Raw genomic sequence first — 25,610 nt, forward strand, 5'->3', positions numbered from 1 at the left:
AAACAGCAGAACTTTCGACCTACTGTCACTGAATTTACAGAGATCAGTCTTTAGTGGCACAGAAATGATACACTTCAGCTTAAATATATTAAGACAGTAAATGCAGCAGTAAAGTCACTTAGCATGCTGACATTAGTATCTGGAAACCTCTGCAGCCGTGCTTCACCAAATCTGTTTCTTAAAGCAACGAGAGAGAGAGAGAGAGAGAGAGAGAGAGAGAGAGAGAGAGACAGAGAGAGGAAAAGCCAGAGACAGATTAAGAAAGGATAAATGAAAGACAGAATGGGATTGACACATTTTGCTCTTCATTGAGCTATATCCCATTTGCTGTGACAAAATGAGAAATCAGTCTTTCAAGCTTAAAGTCATTTGTGAGGTTGTGAATTCTTTAAAAGCATTCATCAAGAGATGAGAGGCTGCACCGAGATCAATGGCTTCTAGTGAGATCAATTCTGAATGCTTAAACTCTAACCCTTATGCTCTGTTTGGGTCTGAGTAACCCCAAGGCTATCTTAACAGCTTAAAAACAAGGTTAACATTAAAGTATAGGGTTTATACTTCATGACTGTTTCTTCAATGAGAACTGAATATAACCAAAACCAGATAACACACCTCAAGTGTCCTCCCTGAAAAATGCAAAAAACTGGCCTGCTGTCAGCCCTTTCTTCTGTTTTCTGTCTCTTTCTTTTAAATTACCATTAGATGCAGTACACCTGGGATACCTCCTGAAGGGTAGATGAGTTCGCTTATAAATTCCCACCAGTTGACCCTCTCAGCGTGGAAAGTACCTTCATTTAAAACCTCTATGTGGGTTTTGGCTTGCTGTTTGTGGCTATGGAAAATGTATTTCTTTTACCAAAGTTCTTACTGATTAAAATAGCCCTTTTTGAGCCTAAATTTCAGAATCAGAATCAGAATCAGCTTTATTGCCAAGTATGCTTACGCATACAAGGAATTTGTCTTGGTGACAGGAGCTTCCAGTGTACAACAATACAAAAACAATTCAAAAACAGCAGCAAGACATAGATAATAATAAAAAAATAAAAAATAGTTATACACATATGTATATACACACACACAGACACACACATAAATACATACACACATACACATACATAGTGCAATCTAATACAAATCTGTTATCTGTTATGTACAGTGCAAATACAAATCTGTTATGTACAGTGCAAATGTTTGTTTTTATTTTTTTTCCACAGAGGAATGAAATGGCAGAAGAGGTTGGATGTGTTGGATAAATATAAAAAAAGACTAAGCTGTGTAATGCACATAGTTATTGCTCAATGGGGCAATTTATATGTTTATGAGATGGATAGCCTGAGGGAAAAAACTGTTCCTGTGCCTGACGGTTCTGGTGCTCAGAGCTCTGAAGCGTCGGCCAGAAGGCAACCGTTCAAAAAGGTAATGGGCAGGGTGAGTGGGGTCCCGAGTGATTTTTCCAGCCTTTTTCCTCACTCTGGAAGTGTATAGTTCTTGAAGGGGGGGCAGGGGGCAACCAATAATCCTCTCAGCAGTCCGAACTGTCCTTTGTAGTCTTCTGATGTCTGATTTCGTAGCTGAACCAAACCAGACAGTTATTGAAGTGCAGAGGACAGACTCAATGACTGCTGAGTAGAACTGTATCAGCAGCACCTGTGGCAGGTTTAACTTCCTCAACTGGTAAAGGAAGTACAACCTCTGCTGGGCCTTTTTCACAATGGAGTCAATGTGTGTCTCCCACTTCAGGTCCTGTGAGATGGTAGTGCCCAGGAAGCTGAATGACTCTACTGCTGCCACAGTGCTCTTTAGAATGGTGAGGGGGGTCAGTGTTGGGGTGTTCCTCCTAAAGTCCACAATCATCTCCACCGTTTTGAGCGTGTTCAGCTCAAGGTTGTTTTGACTGCACCAGACAGCCAGCTGTTCAACCTCCCTTCTGTATGCAGACTCATCATCATCTCAGATGAGGCCGATGACAGAGGTGTCCTCTGCAAACTTCAGGAGCTTGACAGAGGGGTCCTTGGCGATGCAGTCATTGGTGTAGAGGGAGAAGAGTAGTGGGGAGAGCACACATCCCTGGGGGGGCACCAGTGCTGATTGTACAGTTGCTGGAAGTGAGTTTCCCCTGTCTCACAAGCTGCTGCCTGTCCGTCAGAAAGCTGGTAATCCACTGACAGATAGACATGGGAACAGAGAGTTTGTGTAATTTATTCTGGAGTATAGCTGGGATGATGGTGTTGAAAGCCGAACTGAGGTCCTTGCATACTGGCTCGTCTCCATTGCCTGCGTCTCCTAGCGCGTTTAAACAACACAGCTCCCCTCTGCCTAAAATGTCCAGCAAAACGTCTAAATAATCCAAAATAAAACTGATGGAAAAAGACTACTAAACACAGGACAAACAAACAAAAACAACAAAAAAATAGGAGCACTCCACACCGAGGCGGCCATCCGCGGTGCCATCATGATGTGTTGAGTTCCATTTTGTGTTATTTCTAGCGGTGGCTGCCTGTAATACTGTAATTGGCTGGTTTGTCAGGGATCTTTGAATTGGAAACTTGTGTTTTTGCAGAAAGCCGCCATTGACTTAGTATTTTCTGCCGGGTAATTAGGCAATTTAAGTGCCTTCTTGCACTCAACTAGTTCGCTGCTGGGCAGTTTCATGGACCTTGCCACTTTGATGTTTTTCCCTTTATTATTTTTTGTGGTTATCCTAAATGGGGGTATGATTCAGAATTATTGTAGTATGCTTAAAAATTGTTCTGCTACATGCTCTTTAGTTTAACATTTAAAGTTGCCTCAAGCTCAGCAAGTTGCTGAAGACAAGGAAGGTTTAGTTTTTTTTTTTTTTTTTTTTTTTTTTTGATAGGTTAATGTCAGAGTGTTAGAGGCCTTTGGTGTGATTGCCCAGATGTTTGTACTAATTTTGAGATGTTCCTTTGATGTGCTACATATTTTTGATAGTGCTTTAGAGTAAAAATATTTAAATCACACTGGATTTGTTTTGGTTATAGGCTTTTTGTGATTTTTCTACTCAAAGGCAAGTTGCAAAGAGTTACAAAAACCTGTAGTGTCAATGTTGTTTTAGTAAGAGAAAGTTGCTCAAGTTGTTAAAATCCTCCACATTAAGCACAATCTCTCCAATGCTCATCATCCTGAGAGTCAGGGGGCACTAGATTGATTTCACCAGACTTTTAAATTAATGTTGCGCAGCTACTGTCTGGAGGTTGGTAAGAACTGGGAAGATGCTGTTCCTTAGTTACTCTTCACCACTAGAGAATTGGTACAAGTGATGTTGGGATTCCGCCCAGCTGAGTTGGTCTTTGGTCATTCTGTGTGTGGGCCTTTGGTTGTTTTGAAAGACCAGTGGCTGAGTGAACACTCCTTTAAGCATTTAAGTTTTGTTAGTGATTTCCATACTCCTTTGTACAGAGCTTGTGAATTGGCCAGAAAAAAACTTAAGAGTGTGTGCAGAAAAAGATGAAATGGTGGTTTGACAACAAGACAAAAAAAAAATGTGTGTTTAAACCAGGTGAAAAAGCATTAGTCCCGTTGCCTGAATCTGGTTCTGCATTACATGCTTGATTACAGTGGCCCCATGTAATCAAACAAAAATTCTCTGATTATGATTATGTTCTTGCAACTCCAGACCAGCGACGACAGATGAGCGTATCCCATATAAATATGCTAAAACCTCACTAAGAGTGCCAATTTGGTAATGCTACTGTGACTTATTTGGGCCAAATTGTTAGAAGGGGGCAAGTGTGTCCTGTGGAAGCAAAAGTTGGAGCAATCTAACTTCCTGTAACTTTCCTGTTCTGAGTGACCGTCCAGTTGCCTCGCTTTTTAGGCATGGAGGTTCCCATCTGTATTTTTGTAGGAGCTTCTCTTCTGCTGTATTTGTAACTGACCTTATGAGCCCAAAAGTGAAATTTCAGTGGTCTGAGTCTCGTCAGCAGGACTTTGATAATGTCAGTGTGGTGCTGAAAATTTAGAAAATCCTGTATCCTATTTCTTCAAGAAGTTTAAACATCAGCAATGGATATATTCTACTATTGAAAAGAAGCATTGGCTTTACTTCTCGCTCTTCAACATTTTGAAGTATATAAAGGATAATCTTCCTTCCCAATTCTTGTTTACAGCAATTATGATACGCTCAGATTTCTAAATCAAATGTGTAATGCTAATCAGTGTCTAAGCGGGGGAATTTAATTTTTCAAGCATATGATTAGAGATTAAACATATTCAAGGGAAGGACAACTTTATTCTTGTTGTGCTTTCTAGAGTGAAAAACTAAACATCCCAGTCTGTCTGTCAAACTCATCAGTATTTGTAAGTATAGTCTTTAAGTATAAATTGTTGAAGTGCTATTGTAACTGGAGAACTGTTATGTATTCATTGACAGTTTTATAGCCCATGCTTACCTCTGCAGTGAGGCAGAAGCAAAGAGGTGAACATGTTATCATTTCTTTTTTCATTTTTTTTCTTTTTTTTCTGAGTTTTACTTTTATTGAAGACTAGAGTTATCATTTTGTGGTTATGGTGTCATGTCCCTCTGTTCCACTTGGTGGCAGGTTCCTCAATTTGAGTTTGGGTGTTCGGGTTCCCCCTCCTCAAGGGTTCATGCTGTGTGGCTTCTGGCTTGTTTGTGTCTATGGAGAATATGTCTCTAACTCTCTTTTTTGAGCCTATATATGTGATAAGGTCCACTTAATGTTACTTCTAGCTGTTGCTGGCTGTAACAGGCTAACAATCACATTTCTGAAAAGTGCAAGCATACTTTGTGATATAACAGACAGGTTAAATTCACCATAATTTCTGCCCAGTGGTGTTTGATTTGATTTGTGGTGGAAAATGCTCAATGTTTAAACACTGTACTGACATCAAGTAGATTTATATTTGTATACATTTAAATTTGTATAGATTTCTACATTTTTATAAAGGATAATATACAGGTTTTGGTCGTGAACATCTCTAAACGACTGTGCTTTTAAGATTCGGTCAAGTGAAATTTTCAATGACTCACTCATAATACACAAAAAAGTTAGGCACTCACTTGTCACCACCTGAAAGAGTTACTGGGTAAATTAGTGAATGAATCTGAACAAATATTTTTGGTGAATTGATTCACTGTGGAATGGATTACTGGGATGAATCAAAATCTCCACCACTACTTGGCTGTGTGTGAGAGAAAGAAAAACTGTAGCTGGCACAGGGTAAATATATGAAAAAATATGAAAAAATGAAAAAATATTCCATTCCATTGTGCTGTGTTCTTATTGGTGTGTGTGTGTTAGCGAAGTTGTTAAGCTTTAGGAAGGCAGACACTTTAGCCTGTTATGTCTTTGTAAACCAACAAAATACCCTTAAAAGTAGTGGTGATGTGGGCGTGGCCGAGCGACATTTGTGGAGAGCGAGGCTGGGAGAGGAAGTACGGTAAGGATTGACACCTCTGGGAAATCACCTCTAACAGCTGTTTTGTGTGGCAGTGAGAGCTGGAGAGGGATAAAAGGGCAATACAAACCACTAGAGGAGAGAGAGAGAGACACATGCAGCAGAGTCTTGTGTGTGTGTTGCTGAAAAGCAAACAGAGTGTATTAGACTAAAAAGTGTGAGCAATAAAAAGCTTATGTGGATTGTTTACCCGGCTCCCTCTTCCTCCTTCACAAAGTAGCAAGAAACCTGTCACAGTGGTACCAAAACCTGGGATTAGGAGGAAGAAACGCTGTCATGGAGTCCTCGCCGCTGGCCGAAGTATTCAAGACCCTCGCCAGCATCCACCAAGTGCAACATCAGTCTCTGCTTGAGCTACGTCTGGAACAGGAGCAGCGGTTCCAGGCGCTTTTCCAGGCTCAAGCGGAGGACCGGCAGGTACTACGGAGCTTGGTACACCAGGAGGGGTCTTCAGCCATGACCCCGGACCCACCTATGGCTGTGCCGCATGTCATGCTTTCCAAGATGGGACCTTCGTTGACCTCTTCAAGTGGACGGCTGGGGCATGGAAGTGGCCGAGGTCCCAGTGGGCGGCCCGCCTACTGCTGATGCTGTCCAGGGCAGCCCAACTCAACAACTTCCTACGGCCAACCTCCTGGTGTACGAGGACTTGAAGAAGGCCATCCTGCAATGGGTTGGCCGCAGCTCAGAACAACATCTGCAGCACTTCTGCTCGCGTAAGACTGGTGAGCACGGCCGCCCATTCGCAATGGTTTGGACCATATGGCAGCGTATTCAGGGGTCGGCGAGCCCTCTTTTCTCTCTCTCTCCTCCCTCCCCCTCTTCTTCCCCTCCTCCTATTCCCCAAAAACTGGGAATTCCTACTTCAAATCCCTGGTACTGTGGGCCATTCAACCCGCCGGTTTTACCTAACTCTCTTCACTCTCTCCCACAGGTTGGTGAATCTGCTGCCGCGAGTGTGGGCGTGAAGTCTGGGCCAGTCTGCTGGAGCTGCGGGGAGCCTGGGCATTTCCAGGACCGATGTCCAACAATGGAGGTGGAGACATTGGTCTGGGTCCCTGACGTGCCACAGGCCGCCCCAATCGAGCAGGAGCATACTGGATACAAGTGAGTATTAAGGGGGTACTTATCAAGCCTTGGTGGATTCAGGTTGAAATCAAACCTCCATTCACCAAAGCTTGATTCAGTCCGAGGCTTTGGATACATGCCGGTGGGTGTAGGTAAGGTGTGTGCATGGGGATATTCATGATTACCCCTTAGTGCCCGTCACTATTCAATTCAAAGGTACAGAGAATAGAGGCGACGGTTACTCCCCGCCTCACCCATCCACTAATTTTGGCACATCTTTAACCAAATGAAAGTGATTGATGGTCAATGCCTCTGGCCAGACATTGCACTCACATACCCGTATTTTTCAATTATTAAGGATCAGTTGTATCGAGTGACGCAGGACGCTCAGACAAAGGAGGATACAATCCAGTTGTTAATACCGAAGAGCCGTCGGGAAATGCTATTCCAGATGGCTCATCATAATCTGATGGCTGGTCACTTAGGGCAAGACAAAGCACTAAACTGTCTAATGGCCTGTTTCTATTGGCCTGGCATTCACGGGGATGTTTGCAGGTGGTGTGCTGCATGCCGTGAATGTCAGCCAGCCATCCCAAGAGCACCATTGCATCCCCTTCCATTGATCGAGGTCCCCTTCAAAAGAATTTGCATGGACCTCGTTGGGCCATTAGAGTGGACAGCACACGGGCATCGCTTTGTGTGGAATATGCAATGCGATAACCAGAAGCAGTGCCTCTGCGCAACATCTCAGCACGTAATGTTGTGGAGGCACTCATCAGAATAATCTCCAGAGTGGGGATTCTGAAAGAAATCCTTACTGATCAGGGCACGACATTTATGTCACGTACACTACGCGAACTATACGAATTATTGGGGATTAAATTGATTCGGTCCAGTGTTTACCACCCCCAAACAGATGGCTTGGTAGAACGATTTAATTAGACACTAAAGAATATGATTCATAAGTTTGTGCACGAAGATGCTTGAAATTGGGACAAGTGGCTCCAACCCCTATTATTTGCAGTACGAGAGGTCCAGCAAGCCTCCACAGGGTTCTCCCCATTTGAATTATTGTACGGACATCGACCGCGTCCAATGGGAAAATTGGGAGGAGGGACCTTCAAACAGCAAAAACAAAATTCAATACATTCTTAACCTGAGAGCAAAACTCCATACACTGGGCGATTAACACAGGAGAATTTGCTCCAGGCTCAAGAACGTCAAAGCCGGCTGTATAATAGGGGTACTCGGCTACGGGAATTTTCACTGGGAGATAAAGTCCTTGTATTACTCCACACATCAAGCTCTAAATTACTCGCCAATTGGCAAGGGCCCTTTGAGGTCACACGGCGAGTCGGGAAATTGATTATGAGGATAAACGAACGTATAGAGGCGGAGCACGTCAGATTTACAACCTCAATCTCCTAAAACCATGTAGAGAGGCGGTCCCTGTGACTTTGGCGACAGTGGTTCTGGAGAGGGAGGAGCTTGGACCGGAGGTGAACTTAAAAGCCACCAATCGAATTATGCCAGTCACTTGTGGAGACCACTTCTCATTAATAAGACCTCAACGATTGCAGCCAAAAAGGAAGTGAGACAGTTCCTGGGGCTGGCTGACTATTATCATAGGTTTGTGCCTAATTATTCGACTGTCACCAGCCTGCTGACTGATCTGACTAAAAAGGGGGCACCAGATCCTGTCCAGTGGACGGAGCCATGTCAGCAGGTGTTCACACAGGTGAAAGCTGCACTTTGCGGCGGGCTGTTATTGCACTCTGCTGATTTTTCTCTCCCTTTTATCTTGCAGATGGACACATCGGACAGGAGGGTGGGATTGGAACTGTCCCAGATGGTGGAGGGGGAGGAGCGTCCCATGCTATACATTAGTCGTAAGCTCTCGCTGAGGGAGACTAAGTACAGCACAGTGGAGAAGGAGTGTTTGGCCATGAAGTGGGTGGTCCTCACTCTCCAGTACTATCTGTTGGTGCGTGCTTTCACCCTCTGTTAGGACCATGCCCCGCTCCAGTGGCTCCATCGCATGAAGGATACCAAAGCATATCACCCATTAGTATCTAGCTCTCCAGCCTTTTAAGTTTGAGGTGGTCCACAGGCCGGGGGGCGCAGATGGCTGTTGCGGATTTCCTCACCATAAATGGGGTGGGAGTAAGTGACAGGCCGGATGGCTCCCTGGCCTGAGTCGGGCGATGGGGGTATGTGGTGATGTGGGAGTGGCCGAGTGACATCTATGGAGAGGGAGGCCGTGAGAGGAAGAAAGGTAAGGATTGACACCTGTGGGAAATCATCTCTAACAGCTGTTTTGTGTTGCAGTGAGAGCCGGAGGAGAGAGAGAGACGCATGCAGCAGAGTCTTGTGTGTGTATTGCTGAAAAGCAAACAGAGTGTATTAGACTAAAACATGTGTGTAATAAAAAGCTAACGTGGATTGTTTACCCGGCTCCCACTTCCTCTTTCACAAAGTAGCAAGAAACCTGTCACTTTTATAATAAATATCTAGATTTTTACAATTTCTAAGGTACATGCAAAACTTACCACCTCAATGGCAGGGTGTTGTAGGTGGTTGCTACAGCATTTCTAGGTGGTTTCTAGGGTATTCTACATGGTTGCTTACTGGAAGTCAACTAATAAGAGAAGTTCTGCACACCTCTTGATTTATTTTAATAACTAATACAATGCTTCAATCAAAAAATACACCAAACAACAGATTTCCTGGGTGAAATTTCTACTGTATGGGTTCTCAGTCATTGTGTTTATGTGTAAGCTTCAGTGTGTGTGAGATCTATATATAAGCAGCATGATACATCCTCATTACAATGGCTCATATATGAGTTGTTGTGCAAGTCAGGGGCTCAGTCATTGCACCCTAAAGTCTTTCATATGTATTCTAGTGAAACATGCTCTAAATTAGACTCGGTGAAAATTTATAAATACAGATGCTTATCTCATATTTTCAGGCTGCTGCTCTGCAGCCCAACTCTCACTTGTGGTATAATTTTCCTCCTCACTTCCTCTTTCTCTAGTCGAGATTACATTCTCTTTCACTCTCTTCTAATTACAATCACTGTCTGTCCTCTAATTTATCAGTGGGGAATGCTATGGCAAGCTTCACTATTAAGGCTAATTAAACTTTCTGGGTGAACAGGCTTCTTTTAGTTTGCCTAAAAATTATGACAAAAAGCAATGACATATTTTCTTCTGCTAAGGTGTTCGTTTGGTGATATTTTCTCCTATTCACGCATATCCCTGAAATTCTTGACCTGGAGCACTCCGCTTGTCAAAGAACGTTGGTGATTGGTTAAAACTAGTAAAAATTTATGCATTAACACAAGCGATTTATTTAAAACGTTTAACACATTAATTATTCTTAATCGAGATTAACACATTTACCAGTTTAACTTTAGATTCTGACATTTTATTCAGCTCCATGTGAGTTCTAAACACTGGTTGGAGTAGGGCGGAAACTTTGCGATGTGTCCGGGGTCATTACACTGACGCATGCACCACAACACACACAACAGCGGTCATGTCAATGATCAAGTGATGGAGAAAGGACTTCTTAATGCTATTTGCTGTACAAAACAAGCCCAGATGGGACTTGGTGACTGAAATCAAGTAGTTTGCAGCCTCTACAAGGTGCATTTGAATTACCACAGAAGCATGTCAAGTCTTAACTACCACGAAAATGCAGAATGAGACGTTGTCCTTAAGCGCTTTTAATGTGGAGTATAAGTGGCACTTGACGTGGGTGCTGACGCCCTGACGCCCTGACGCTAATCGTGAATTTGTTTTCATGATTGCTGTAGCAAAGCGGATAGCCACAGTCAGCCTGCTGATTTATATTGTGGAGGAGGAGAGTTTAAGATAATTAATGTGCATTGATATACACAACCTCTATTTGTGTTTAATAAGGAAATGTTTAAGGTTACTTAAAGCTTTAGTGCATTTCTAGCTTTTTACTTTGGAAGGCTTTGTTTGGAAAATGTTAATAAAGCATTTTTGTTACATAGTATATTCTTTTCTATCCTAAGAAGGAAATAAATGCATTTTGACAGGAAAAGAAGTCAGTTATATATAATACCATTTCAGTACTTTCAAAATCTGTGATTAATCACGATTAACTATTAACTAAAAGTTTTAATGGACTGACAGCACTAGTTAAGCTAATCATGTGTACAATTTTAATGTACAATCACACATGCCAGCTGAGGAGATTGTAAAACAATATTACAACAGACAGCTTACCAACCAAATGTCTTGATAGTTGAAAACCTTCTGTTACATTTTAAAGCAATGCTGTGAGTCATATAGATTAGTTTTATGCTGCCTTTATGTGATATTTTAACCCTCAGAGTCCTGGCCACCATTCACTTGCATTTTATGGACATACAGATCTGAAATATTCTTCTAAAAATCTTAATTTGTCTTCTGCTGAAGAAAGAAAGTCATACACATCTTGGATGGCATGACTGTGAGTAAATGATGAGAGAATTTTCATTTTTGGGTGAACTATCCCTTTAATCCTAAGTATGAAAATTGGCATGTTATTTGTCCTGCACCATTTCAATAATGCAACTTGTTGAGGAAAGGTGTGCTATTACTTTTCTAAGCAACTGCACTTATGATTTACACCTGGCATTTGAAAAAAAAAAAAAAATGGGTGAAATGATCCCATCCTTACTTGGGCGTAGGCTCTTTTGATTTGAGCCAGTAAGCAACCACTAGTAACCACCTCTAACACCCTAGTAACAATCAAGCAATGGCCTAGAAACTACCCTGACCACCCCAGCAACCATATAGCAATGTTAGCTAAGTTTGCAACCACCCACAACAACCTAGTTTTGTGGTGGCGACTTTTGCAAGCACTACTCACATTTTCTACCAGTATAAGTCTAGTTTCTACTTCTTTCCCTTTCATCTTTTCATCCATCTTCTCTTTTTACCATTCATTTAAATGTTCCCATCTTTCTTTAACTGACCCTTAGTCCACCCTTCCCATCCCTTTTCTCTCTCTGTATTTCTATTATTGAAGTACGCTTTGAAACATAATCAAACGTATACTGACAGATAAAACCGACTGACAAGAGTTTCTCTTCCTGGACCAAACTAATTATGCTGTCTGTCATTAATGAGAGCCAAAGCACGCCGATCAGTCTTTGAGCTCTAACTTTGACACACAAACACATACTCACACTTAATGAAAAAAGTCTTTCTCCAGATTTGTTTGATCAAAGTAAACAAACACAAGAGGAAGAGAGAAAAAGACAGAGTTTGACAAAAACAGGGGGATGGGTTGCGAACAAAGGAGAGATCAGTAATCACCATGTCAGATTTTCTTATACCCAAATGATCATGAAAAGTAAACGCAAAAAGCCCTTTCTGTCTCTGCTTTGAGAAATAACTGCCAACAGCTTCTAAAATAAGCCATGAGATTTCAGTTCATCTAGGAAAACAGATGATGGGTTGAATTTAAAGGGATAGTTCACCCAAAAATGTTTAATTCTTTCTTCATTTACTCACCCTCTTTGTTCCTTCACATATTTTCCTTCACCATATATTATCATCTACCTTGTTTTACTCAGGACAAGACAGTTCAGTTTTTGAATGACAGATGATTATGCAGCAGTACATTCTGAACTTGAAAACATCATCCTGCAAAGGTCTTCCCTTGAAATAAACCACCTGTAGTATTTCTAATCACTTTCCAACAAACCTGAAAACTCCACACACATAACCAAGTGTGGAGGTGTAATCCACATTAAGTCTGAACAAGGAAGTGCCCTGCTCGCTAATTGCTGCTCTGACTAAATAAAAGTGCCCTTTCATTTCAAATCACATGACCTCCTATCTGTTTGTACCATAACAAAACATTGTTCTGAGCAGAGAGTACTTTTCTCTCCCAATCTTTTTTTCTCTTTCAATAAAGCCCAATAAAGACAACTATAAATAATCTCAAGGGGGAAACTGAACGTGGTCCTTTTTTCTCGTCTCCATGGCAACAAGTCTTTTTTTCTCCCCAACGTCTCACCCGACAGGGAGCACATTGCTTGTGAACTCTGCTCATGAGGCGCTGGTGAGAAAGTGATTCTTGGTGTGAAAATGCAAGTGTGCTGAATGAAGGCCTTTTCTTGGTCTCAAAAGGGGACATTTTGTTATAGGCATTTTGTAGAATAAAGACCAAGTGATTTGGCAAGCCATGAATTATAAATGAGATAATTTGGTCATAGTTTTGTGCCATAGACTTATGTTCAGGTTGCTCAGAGGTTGCTCTGTTTCAGTTTTGTTCCATTTAATTATCAACTGTGTCTCAGATGTTTATTCTTTAGGAGATATAATAGAAACAAATAAGACAATTGTTGAGATACAATAAGAATATAGAGCAATACAAATAATGTGAATGGCGCAGATCAGATAATTTGGTCTTTGACATATTTTGCTGAGACATTTTTGAGTTCATAGTACAAATCTCTGACTTTTGATGGCAGACTTTGGTATCTTGGCAAAACTGTGCACAGTTTGCGACACTGTTGAGATCTCTTCTGAAACTCTAGAGGAGACATATGTGAGGTTAGTGGTGTCACAGTCTGGCCTGACTGTGCCTCCTCTGACTGTCTGTTTGTCTTGTCTGAGTGTTTTCCTGTGTTGGGTTTTGTCTCTCTCTCTCCCTCTTGTTTTTTGCAGGTGCCACGTGGAGAACAGCAGCTCTGTTACCCGGACAACAGCTTGTTCTCCGATTAATAATCATCAGCGGCACCTGCTCCCTATCAACCCTTCCCTTCTAAAGTTCCCCTCATGTTGAGTTCTTTGTCGAATCGTTTGTAATGTTAGTAAAGTTTGTGTGTATTCCCAGTTGGATGGTTCCAGTCTTGCTTCAGTTTGTTTTCTGGTTTATTTGTTATTTTTGAGAGTTTTTGTTTGTACTTTGGTTTATTTGACATTAAAGCCTTTGAAATTGACACTTGCGTTTGGGTCCCGCCTTCCTCTCATACACTTGTGACAAGTAGAGTCTCTTCCTCAGGAGAAAGCAGGAGACTAAAGTCTCAATTTGCTCTGTATTTAATCTCATTGCTCTCTAGAAGAATCTACTGGGATATTAAATTGATCTCGGTTGTGATTTTTCCTTCCTATGGGTGTGCCCGCATGCATGTGTGATTGTGTGAAAGCTCTGTTTGCCTGTGTGTTACAAATGTGTGGTATATGATATGTACAGTTGGCTGAGAGTGCAATAATAGGCTGCCAATGGGGCTGACCAAAAGCATCAGGATCAAATTGACTAGTGGATCATAGATACAGCTACAGTAAAGGGACCAGCATAACACAAAATACACCCAACAGACTATACACCACATGCTACAGTTTGCACACTGCACAAGACATTCTACACCTCACACGCTACTGACTTAAGTTTACAGAACTGTACAGTCAGAGCTAACTGCTGCCTTCACGCATTCTGAGGAACACATGGCTATGACTGTTTACAGTGATAAAACTTTTTCTTGGACAATACACTGAACACTGATAAAGACACAATACAGAGCAGGACCTCGTTTCCCAATAATGATCGAAATTAGCAGTTAAGAGCGTTTTCTTTGAATGATTTAACAAACGTTAATTATTTTTTACATGTGTTTCTCAAAACTGCACTTAACATAAAAGTGCGAGGACGTGCATTAAGTGCTACTTAAGAAAGTCACTGTCCGTGCGACAGTGCTGAAATGTGAATGTATATTGCTGCTCATCATTGTAACATATATTTGTGCGTAACGTTACAATCATTTGTAATTTACCTCGCTAATATTTGTTTAAAAATATTTTCTTAAATATTCAACCTAATTAACTACATATTTACATATTGTTTTACAATAATTTTGTGCAGAATGATCTATTTCTTTTACACAATCTGCTTCCATAATCAGGCATGCATGTGTAATATTTCGTTTTCACACTTTTCTCTTGATAAGAAAGCTTCCAGGATTAGTGAAGACAGTGGAGGCCCCTTGTATGATCCTGCTAATTACAAGCATTCATTGAATATTACAAGGTTCACCATGTTATCACGCAGTGCAATATATGGAGATGTTTAGAAGACGCACTTAAGGGACATTCGCCAATAAAGCAGAGCGAGAGCACCTTTGGTTGTCAGATAGGAAGAGGAGACAAGGATGATTAGCCAGTATATACAGATAATTTTCATGCAGTTATTGACTTTTTTCTCCTCTCTGAATTTCATTTACAAAGTTGTCTGCATTAATCATGCCACCACTTTGCTGTTTCCAACTAGTCCAACTCGTCCACACATATTTATTTGTATACTAATTAATCTATTCATCCATTTATATAGACTCTTTTATGCAACTATTTTATGCATTTTGTTATTATTATTATTATTAGACTTGTCTGTTAAAATAAAAATAACTAAAACATAGGTATCCTGATATTAAAGTTTTAGCATAAAGTGTAGCTATATGTGTTTAAATTGCATCAGGTTTAATTTCGCATTTGTCCTGCAGGTGTCTGCATAAGTCTATGTGCTTACAACGCTCTTCGCAATTTACGAGTACTCCAGAGCACTCGTAAATCTATGAGCATTTTCAAGTACTACTTAAAGCTACACTATGTAACTGTTGACCCTCTAGCGGTTAAAAAATACAACTGCATGCGTCTTGCGGAAGAACATTGTTTTGGTCGTGCTTCGACTCTGCTCCTCTGCGTGGATGAATGTGGTTCGAGGCACTGGTGTACACATGGATACAGGACATCTTATCAGAGTGAATGGACAAATAAATAACGAAAGAAAGGAAAAGATGGATATCCGAAAACATGTAATCTGAGCAGGTAAGTGCTATTGTTTTCATTTATTGGAAATATTGATGTTTTGAAATAAATTACATTGCAAAAGTTAGGCAACGTTCGTTAATATTAGACATAATGATTGCTAGTCTGATAAGGTCAAACGTTGTGAAGTTTTTATAACTGCAGGATATTCTGGCCACGGTAGTAACTAATTTATAGATTGTCATTGTTACCAACCAGTGGGCAACATCATTTCAAGACTCACATGTCCTTGGCAAGCCTCGGACTAAAGGATTTATTTATATAAATTATTGCTGTTATAAATAAAAATACACGTGTGCTAGCAAGTGAAAAGTTCTGCACTGATTACAGTATAATTATTGTATTTACAGACCTGTGTGTGTGTGTGTGTGTGTGATTACACAACTACACACAAACCATATCAATAAAATATCTTACCTGTTGAGTAAGAAAAAAGCCATCTCTGGGTCGCTTTTAAATCCTTTCAGATCTCAGAGTTGTCGCCACCTCTGAAAAGCCAAGCCGATGTTGATTCAGGTTTTATTATGGACTCTGTCACTTTCCCTTTTTGCTTGTAGACTTTTCTCCGTTTGAGGTTTCCTTGTTTTTACAACCGGTGATTCCTTGGAGTTTTGCCGTTTTGAATGATCCATGGTCAATTTTTCTTGTTCGTTGTGACAACAAACTTTCCGCTTCACGCTACTCCCACACCATACACATGCTACAGTAGCCAGAGCTTATTTTCTCTGTGTTCGGATATGACGTCAACACGCACAGGCAAATGACATACACTATATTGCCAAAAGTATTCACTCACCCATCCAAATAATTGAATTCAGGTGTTCCAATCACTTCCATGGCCACAGGTGTATAAAATGAAGCACCTAGGCATGCAGACTGCTTCTACAAACATTTGTGAAAAAATGGGCCGCTCTCAGGAGCTCAGTGAATTCCAGCGTGGTACTGTGATAGGATGCCACCTGTGCAACAAGTCCAGTCGTGAAATTTCCTCGCTACTAAATATTCCACAGTCAACTGTCAGTGGTATTATAACAAAGTGGAAGTGATTGGGAATGACAGCAATGACAGGCCACGTAAAATGACAGAGCGGGGTCAGCGGATGCTGAGGCGCATAGTGCGTAGAGGTCGCCAACTTTCTGCAGAGTCAATCGCTACAGACCTCCAAAGTTCATGTGGCCTTCAGATTAGCTCAAGAACAGTGCGTAGAGAGCTTCATGGAATGGGTTTCCATGGCCGAGCAGCTGCATCCAAGCCATACATCACCAAGTGCAATGCAAAGCGTCGGATGCAGTGATGTAAAGCACGCCGCCACTGGACTCTAGAGCAGTGGAGACGCGTTCTCTGGAGTGACGAATCACGCTTCTCCATCTGGCAATCTGATGGACGAGTCTGGGTTTGGCAGTTGCCAGGAGAACGGTACTTGTCTGACTGCATTGTGCCAACTGTGAAGTTTGGTAGAGGGGGGATTATGGTGCGGGGTTGTTTTTCAGGAGCTGGGCTTGGCCCCTTAGTTCCAGTGAAAGGAACTCTGAATGCTTCAGCATACCAAGAGATTTTGGACAATTCCATGCTCCCAACTTTGTGGGAACAGTTTGGGGATGGCCCCTTCCTGTTCCAACATGACTGCGCACCAGTGCACAAAGCAAGGTCCATAAAGACATGGATGAGCGAGTTTGGTGTGGAAGAACTTGACTGGCCTGCACAGAGTCCTGACCTCAACCCGACAGAGCACCTTTGGGATGAATTAGAGCGAAGACTGCGAGCCAGGCCTTCTCGTCCAACATAAGTGTCTGACCTCACAAATGCGCTTCTGGAAGAATGGTCAAAAATTCCCATAAACACACTCCTAAACCTTGTGGAAAGCCTTCCCAGAAGAGTTGAAGCTGTTATAGCTGCAAAGGGTGGGCCGACGTCATATTAAACCCTATGGATTAAGAATGGGATGTCACTTAAGTTCATATGCGTCTAAAGGCAGATGAGCGAATACTTTTGGCAATATAGTGTATGTATGCAATTTCCCGCGAAATCCGTCCCGACAGTTCTAAAATATAAATAATTATTATAGGTTTATCAAAGTGTAAAGTAAAGACATGGTTTGGAACATGGATTTTTTAACATTAATAAAATGTTGTTATTTTTTAACAAAAAAATTTACATAGTGTAGCTTTAATTTACAATGCTTTTGGGAAACGGGCCACAAAACTAAGATGAATTGTAAGATGGATTCTGCGATCTACTTAGGCTTACGATGCTTTTGGGAAACGAGGCCCAGACCAAGTTAAGCCAGATTGAGGAAGAAATGTGGAAATTCAAGTATTTGAGACTTGTTGGTTCAAAGGAATAATAAAGGAAAGGAGAGGAAAGGAAAGGAAAGCAAAGGAAAGGAAAGGAAAGGAAAATTAATTAAAAATAAATAAATAAAAAGATGTATTTGCCATGGTGTTTTGCTTTGTCAGATCACCTTCATGGTTTTTTAAATGTAATTTAATGTGAAATTGAGTTTAAGCTGATGAGCTCCTTATAATGACAGGTAATTCCTAGTGAAAACAAAATACTAGTTATAAAAAACAAAATAAAATAAAATAAAAAATTGAAAGGAAACAGGCAAAACCAAAACAATACAAAACCACAGTCCACTCAATACAAATCTAATTGTCGTCTTAGCATTAGCAGAAGCTTAGCATGCTCAGGTCAAGGGGTGAATAATCTGATGAGATTGTAAATTTTTTTTCAGTCTCTCTCTCTCTAATCCTTTCTCTCACTGACTCTTTTTCTAATGCTGCACCTTCTCTTCAGTCTCTTAGCATTAGCATTAGGACTGATATGTAGGATGGTTTAACTTTTTATACCCTACATGTTAATAGACTGAGCTCTTTGTGGTCTTTGACAGTAGGAGGGCAGATATGTTAGAAAAGAGTCAATCTTTAGTAGAAGACAGAGATAGGGGACAATGGACAATGGGGAAACCTTTTTTTAATGTCAAACAGTTTCTGGAGAGAGAGCTATTTTTGAATATAATGAGTGTTTGTCAGTGACACATAGGGCTCTACGTCTTATCCAATTTTTGTGAGAGCACTAACTCTAAGCAAAATTTCCGTGCCAGTGCAAAGCGCAAGTGGCCATGAGTGGGAGTGTTTGCACTATCTGTGGGTGTATCGTATGTAAATGAAGTGGCGCAAAGAGCAATTTCCTATTTTCGTGAGAAATAGTTCATTGCGCTAAGATGTTTAAAAAGCACGTCTCTTTTCAGCGCAGTCTAAATTCAGTTCCTACACTTGCAGTTTGGAGATTTCACAAGCAGATGGTAAAAAAGTTAATGTTCAAACTCTGAAAATATAATGGAGCATCAAATTATGTCCCTGACAATCACTGTTGTAGCCATTTTATGAAACAAAAATGTATGAGATTTGTGTTAAACTTTCTAGAGGGCATGATTTATTTTTCAATTATTATTACTATTGGTCCCACTTTATATTGTGTGTCTTTAACTACTATGTACTTAAGCATTTGATATTATGTACAGTACATATTACATTGTACTTACATTTAAAGTATGTGCTTTAAATTACATTTGTAGTTACACTGTTAACCTTACCCCTAAGCTTAACCTAACCCAACCCTTACCCTTACCCTAAAACCTAATTCTACCCCCTAAACCCAACCCTACCCCTACTCCTAAACCTACCTGTACTTCAACCTCAGTAGCAGCAAATGTGAATCTTGAGAATTTTGCAGAACAAAATGTAGTTACACAGTAAATAAATTCTATTGCCTGTATTTTAATGTTAGTACATAGTAGTTAAAGGCACCTAATATAAAGTGTGACCTTGTTATTATGTTTATATTTACAAGTGTATTTATGATCTAATTTGCATTAGTAATTTTCAACTTGTTGTCATAAAGTGATTTTGAAGTCACTCCAAAGGGGGCCGGAGAAAGAAATTGTAGAGGGTAAAATGTTTGGATTTGGAAAGATTGTTTTATACTATTTATTACCACTTCATTCATTTGAATACATTTTCATTTTGTTTGGTGTAATTTGAATTTAGAAATATTTTTGGTTAAGTGTTTCATGCTTCAATAAATGAACTTCATTTTAAAAGCAAATTTGACTGGCAGAAGTTAAGCGCGGGCAAAAAAAAACCTTACAGTTAATGAACAAAATAAGGTACGTAAGTCCATATTTCTATTCTTCTTATTCATTGCAGACAGTCCATTTACACTACCAACTTAAATAAATGTACTGTCTTTGTTTATATCGCTGGTTCTTGACAGGGAATGGACAATATAATAGGATGCAGGTGGTGCAATAACCTGAGAAGAACCTCAGAATTAAATTGCACTTGACCCGGCCCATTAGCGCTTTGCACTTGCAATTTTTAGTTCAAAGCCTTTTTAATTTGCAGGAAAATATAAAAACTTCATGGCTATGCTTACTGGCTTTGTGCGTATGACTTAAAGCATAGCACTGCACTTAGCACTAGCGCTCTTAAAATATGGCCCATGATATTACAAAATCAAGATCAAGAATATTTAAAGGTGTACACAGTAATTTTTTTCCTCAGTACTTTTGAATAATGAGATTTAAAATCATGTCCACTTACATAAAATGAAGGAGCCTATAAAAGCTGAATTATTTTACATGGTGGTGGGATGCCTAATTGGGGCTGCCATGTTAACATCACATGACACATGTGTCATGGTTCTGGCATATGTGCCGGTTCACACTGTTGTTTGTTTTTCTCTCCCTCGTGTCTCACATGTGGAGCCGGCACACGTGATCAGCGTTTCCATGGGATCCCGGGGAGACGCTGATTACAGCAATGAATTACCTGCCCGCTTCCACCTACTTCACTCTGATTGCACTCCCTACTTATTCCTTGTGTTTCCCCTCTTTCTTTGCCAGTTTATTGTTTGCTGTCATGTTTAATGTTTCTCTCTTGTGTAGTTGGAGCGTGCTCGTGTATTTGTTGGTTGCCTGTCTGTGGAGGTGCGGATACATGCCTGCTTGCTGTCGCTCTCACCAGTTCGGTACCCAGTTCATGTGGAGGAGGATTCCTCGGTATCTGCCCACATCTCAGGAGAATCGTCTGGGCTTTGCTCTTCACCACACCAGCTTCAACGGAATTGAATTGCACTTTGGATTTCTCCAGGTTACCACAATGTGCACATTCGTCTTACGAACACACTCGTCACTAGCCCATAGCGGCTTGTTGGATCTGCCGTTAGCAGCCGGCGCCAGGAGCACCTTTCATTGACTAATTCCTTTGTTAATAAATTCTATTGGACTGTTATCTCTGCTTTTGAGTCCTTTGTCTTCCCCCACCCGTGCACCTCCCCCACATGACCATACTACTCATTTTATCTTGGTAACCTTGCTATTAGGTCTGCTTCATTACTTGCAAAATGTCCTGGTTACTTTCGTGACCTCCATTCCCTGATGGAGGGAATGAGACGTTGTGTCACTAGGGGTCACTTTTGGGGGCCCCAAACACCTCTGCTTTTTAGAAAAAAGGCCAATGAGAATTGGAGAGTGGAATTTGCATGCCACTCCCCCAGACATACAGGTATAAAAGGAGCTGGTATGCAACCATTCATTCAGGTTTTGTGCTGAGGAGCCGAGACCAGGTCCCGGCCATTTCAGCGGGTAGTTCAGTGTTGTGGCAAGAGGGACACAACATCTCGTTCCCTCCATCAGGGAACAGAGGTTACGAAAGTAACCAGGACGTTCCCTATCTGTCACTCACTTGACGTTGTGACGATGTAGTGACACTAGGGGTCCCTATACAAAATGCCACAACTAGCTGAACTGTGTTACGTGAACTGGCGGTGTGTGATGGGTAGACTGCTGTGTGCCTCGTAGCCAGTGCACCAGGTTGTCATGTAACCTCCCCCAGTGCTCTTATGGCTGTCGAACGGTCCATCAGGAACAAGTCGACTGCACAACTACAGGGACAGGCTAGCCCAGCCGAGGCCTCTTTTCCCTCTCTTTTCTTCCCAAAAAGAGTGGAATTTGTTAACTGACTGGGAGCCATAAGTGTCTGTGTCAGGGGGTGTCCCTCCCAAGGGGAAGACACCGCTGAGACCACACCCTGAGACCACACCCTGCCCAAAAAGAGGGGGGGGGTATTTTGAGTGGAATATGTCACATGGTCTTACCGAGTCTTGTCGAAGTATGTCAAGCTCGCACTGGACGCAGCAACGCCAAGGCTGGGTCTGCCTCCTCCTGGGGCAGCGCTTGCAGGTTCACCACCTGATCCCTAAAAGGAGTCGTGGGAACCTTGGGCACATAGTCCGGTCGGGGTCTCAGGATCACGTGAGAGTAACCCGGACCGAACTCCAGGCACGATTCGCTGACAGAGAACGCTTGCAGGTCCCCTACCCTTTTGATGGAAGTGAACGCAGTCAGGAGGGCAGTCTTCAAAGAGAGTGCCTTAAGCTCAGCTGACTCCAAGGGCTCAAAGGGAGCTCCCTGTAGACCCCGAAGGACTACGGAGAGGTCCCATGAGGGGACGAGGCGCGGTCTGGAGGGATTCAACCTCCTAGCGCCTCTCAGAAACCTGATGATCAAGTCGTGCTTCCCCAAATACTTACCATCTACTGCATCGTGATGTGCCGAAATAGCAGCTACATACACCTTCAGGGTGGAGGGGGACAGCCGCCCCTCCAGCCTCTCCTTCAGGAAGGAAAGCACTGATTCGACTGCGCATCTCTGGGGGTCTTCGCGTCGGGAAGAACACCACTTAGCGAACAGATGCCACTTCAAGGCATACAGGCGCCTCGTAGAGGGAGCCCTAGACTGAGTGATGGTGTCTACCACCTCGGGTGGTAGGCCACTTAGGTCTTCCGTGTCCCGTCCAGGGACCAGACGTGGAGATTCCAGAGGTCTGGTCGTGGGTGCCAGATGGTGCCCCGTCCCTGAGAAAGAAGGTCCTTCCTCAGGGGAATTCGCCAGGGGGGCTGTCGCGAGGAGCGTGAGATCCGAGAACCACGTCTGGGTGGGCCAGTAGGGTGCTACTAAGATGATCTGCTCCTCGTCCTCCCTGACCTTGCACAGGGTCTGTGCAAGTAGGCTCACTGGGGGAAACACGTATTTGCATAGTCCAGGGGGCCAGCTGTGTGCCAGTGCATCTATACCAATGGGTGCCTCGGTCAGGGCGTACCAAAGCGGGCAGTGGGTGGATTCCCGGGAAGCAGACAGGTCTACCTGTGCTCGACCGATTCGACCCCAAATCAGCTGGACCACCTGAGGGTGGAGTCTCCACTCTCCCCTAAAGGTAACCTGATGTGACAGTGCATCCGCTGCGGTGTTGAGGTCGCCTGGGATGCGAGTGGCTCATAGCGACTTGAGGTGCTGCTGACTCCAGAGGAGGAGACGGTGGGCGAGTTGTGACATGCAATGGGAGTGTAGACCGCCTTGTACACTACTGATGCTGTGTTGTCCGTCCGGACCAACACGTGCTTGCCCTGGATCAACGGCCGAAACCTCCGCAGGGCGAGCAGTACTGCCAACAACTCTAGGCAGTTGATGTGCCAACGCAGCCGCAGACCCAGTCCAGGAGCTGGCGGCTGTGTGCCCGTTGCATACGGCGCCCCAGCCCGTCTTGGAGGCATCTGTTGTAACCATGACGCACCTGGAGACCTGCTCTAGGGGAACCTGAAGAGGCGGCGACAGATTGGTGTGATGGCCACGTGATGGCACCATGCCCATCTCAGGACTCGAGTCTGAAGCCAGTGCTGAAGCGGTCTAATATGCATCAACCCGAGCGGTGTGGCCGCCGCTGAGGATGCCATATGCCCCAGGAGCCTCTGAAAAAGTTTCAGTGGAACCGCTGTTCTCTGTCTGAATGCCTTCAGACAGTTCAGCACCGACTGTGCACACTCATTCGTGAGGTGCGCTGTCATCGAGACTGAGTCCAACTCCAAACTGAGAAAAGAGATGCCCTGAACCGGGGAGAGCTTGCTCTTTTCCTAGTTGACCCGAACCCCCAGTCGGCTGAGGTGCCGGAGCACGAGATCCCTGTGTGTGCACAGCAACTCTCGAGAGTGAGCTAGGATTAGCCAGTCATTGAGATAGTTGAGGATGCGGACGCCTACTTCCCTTAGCGGGGCAAGGGCAGCCTCTGTGACCTTCGTGAAGACGCGAGGGGACAGGGACAGGCCGAAGGGGAGGACCTTGTACTGGTACGCCTGGCCTTCGAAAGCAAACTGCAGGAAGGGACTGTGTCGAGGTAAGACCGAGGCGTGAAAGTACGCGTCCTTCAGGTCTACCGCCATGAACTAATCTTGATGCCGGATGCTCGCTAGAATGCATTTTTGCGTCGGCATCTTGAATGGGAGTCTGTGCAAAGCCCGGTTCAGTACTCGCAGGTCCAGAATTGGTCGCAACCCACCGCCTTTCTTCAGTACGATGAAGTAAGGGCTGTAGAACTCTTTCTTCAACTCGGCTGGAGGGACAGGCTCTATCGAGCCCTTGCGCAGAAGGGTAGCGATCTCCGCACGCAAGGTAGCGGCATTCTCGCCCTTCACCGAGGTGAAGCGGATGCCGCTGAATCACGTAGCAGAGTCGGACAGTCCGGGTCAGCCATCGCGACGGGTTGGAAAGCGCAAGCGATGCGCCCAAACTCCAGGTGAGGGGGACCAAGGGAATGATCACGTCGAACATACCGGCGGGTGGAGCCTCGTGGCAGGGCAGAGCTCGAGGTGCCACGTTGAGGGGACTCGAGCCCCGTGGCCGTGCTGAGTCCAGGGACATCGAAGCACTTACCTGGCTCCTGCCACCCACCATAAGATTGGCTGAGGAGGGGGCAGGAGGAATCTCGTCCCCATAGTCCACAATCCCATGTGGGCGTGTTTGTGCCACAGCTGGTCGCACAGGGGCGGGGGGTCTGCCGCTGGAGTGCCATAACTGCCAAAATGGGATGGTGGACGGTGGTCATGACGACGGCCATGCGCACTGGATATGTGACCCAGGAGATGAGGGAACCATTCTTTTGTCAGGCATTTGGGTGCCGCAGCCTCCTGGGCATGCGGCAACAAAAGATTCTCCTCCCAGCCCTCCACCGGGGGATGGAGTGGTCTGTCGACCAGCCCCAGAGAAGTGGGTCTCCTCGCCTCTGGGTCGCCCATCTCGGGGGGCGCTTCGAAGCCTTCCTCGTGTTCTTAGCGGCCAGCCGCGAGACGGGTGGCGTATGCTTCCTGCAAAGGGCTCCACGCCGGAGCCGGGCCACGAGGTCGGGCTGCGGTGGAGTCGGTGTTGCTGCTGCAGGAGGACGCTCTTGGCGATGAGCAGACAGGGTGCAGGGTCTTAAGCCGCGCCGGGGCAGGATATGTTGTAAAACCTCCATCTGCTTCTTCAACGCCGAAAACCTCGACGGCGTCAAGGAACCGTGCCTTGTCCGCCTCTCCCATCTCGACCAAGTTGAGCCAAAGGTGGCACTCCTGGGCCACCAGGGTGGACATCACCTGCCTGAGAGACTGCACCATGACCTTCGTTGCCTGGAGAGCGAGGTTGGTCGTCGAGCGCAGTTCCTGCATCAATCCCGGGTCAGAACTACCCTCGTGCAGTTCTTTTAGCACCCTGGCTTGGTGTACTTGCAGGAGAGCCATGGCGTGCAGGGCGGAGGTGGCTTGTCCAGTGGCACCATAGGCTCTAGAGTTCAGGGGAGAGTGGAGGGTTCCACTCTAGCCTGACGCTCGCGGCAGCCCGGGAATGTCCGTCATTTCCATGTCGGCGTGAGACTGGGCGACCGTTCCCGAAGGAGAAAGCCCAGCCGAAGCCTCTGCGTCAGACTGGATGAGCCTGCTCTCCGATGCTGCGCTTGATAACTCATCGTCTTCCTGAGCTCCGAACGAGAAGTCGAACTCGCGCTGAGATGAGCCGCCGGTCTTGTGTGAGAGCTCGATTTGGGGCAAGCGAGCTTGCTGGGGAATGGGAGGTCCATGGGGGGATACCCGACGGATGTGGTCCCATTGATGTCCCCAAATCGCCCCAGTGCTAACCGACGCGGCCTCAAACCCGTACATAGAAGGACTGGTGCGGGGAGCCGCTGGGGTGGCCCCAACGTTGCCATGGTCATGTTCTCGCAATGAGGACATGACTCGTCCACGAACGATGTTTCCATGTGGGCAGTGCCCAGACACATAAGACAGCGATCGTGGCTGTCAGAAACGGAGAGATATCAACCGCAACCAGGAATAACAAACAAACGAAAAGGCATCTTTAAAAAGACGTTCCGTGTGTGCCACTCT

At 44.0% G+C, this 25,610-nt stretch overlaps 1 protein-coding gene across 4 annotated transcripts in view; it reads right to left on the reverse strand.

The window, feature by feature from the left end:
- Window positions 1–25,610, reverse strand: part of LOC127434196 (disks large-associated protein 1-like) — a 180,091-nt gene that overhangs the window by 81,378 nt on the left and 73,103 nt on the right. The window lies entirely within an intron of this gene.

Source organism: Myxocyprinus asiaticus, chromosome 44, assembly GCF_019703515.2.
Source record: "Myxocyprinus asiaticus isolate MX2 ecotype Aquarium Trade chromosome 44, UBuf_Myxa_2, whole genome shotgun sequence".
Taxonomy (NCBI): domain Eukaryota; kingdom Metazoa; phylum Chordata; class Actinopteri; order Cypriniformes; family Catostomidae; genus Myxocyprinus; species Myxocyprinus asiaticus.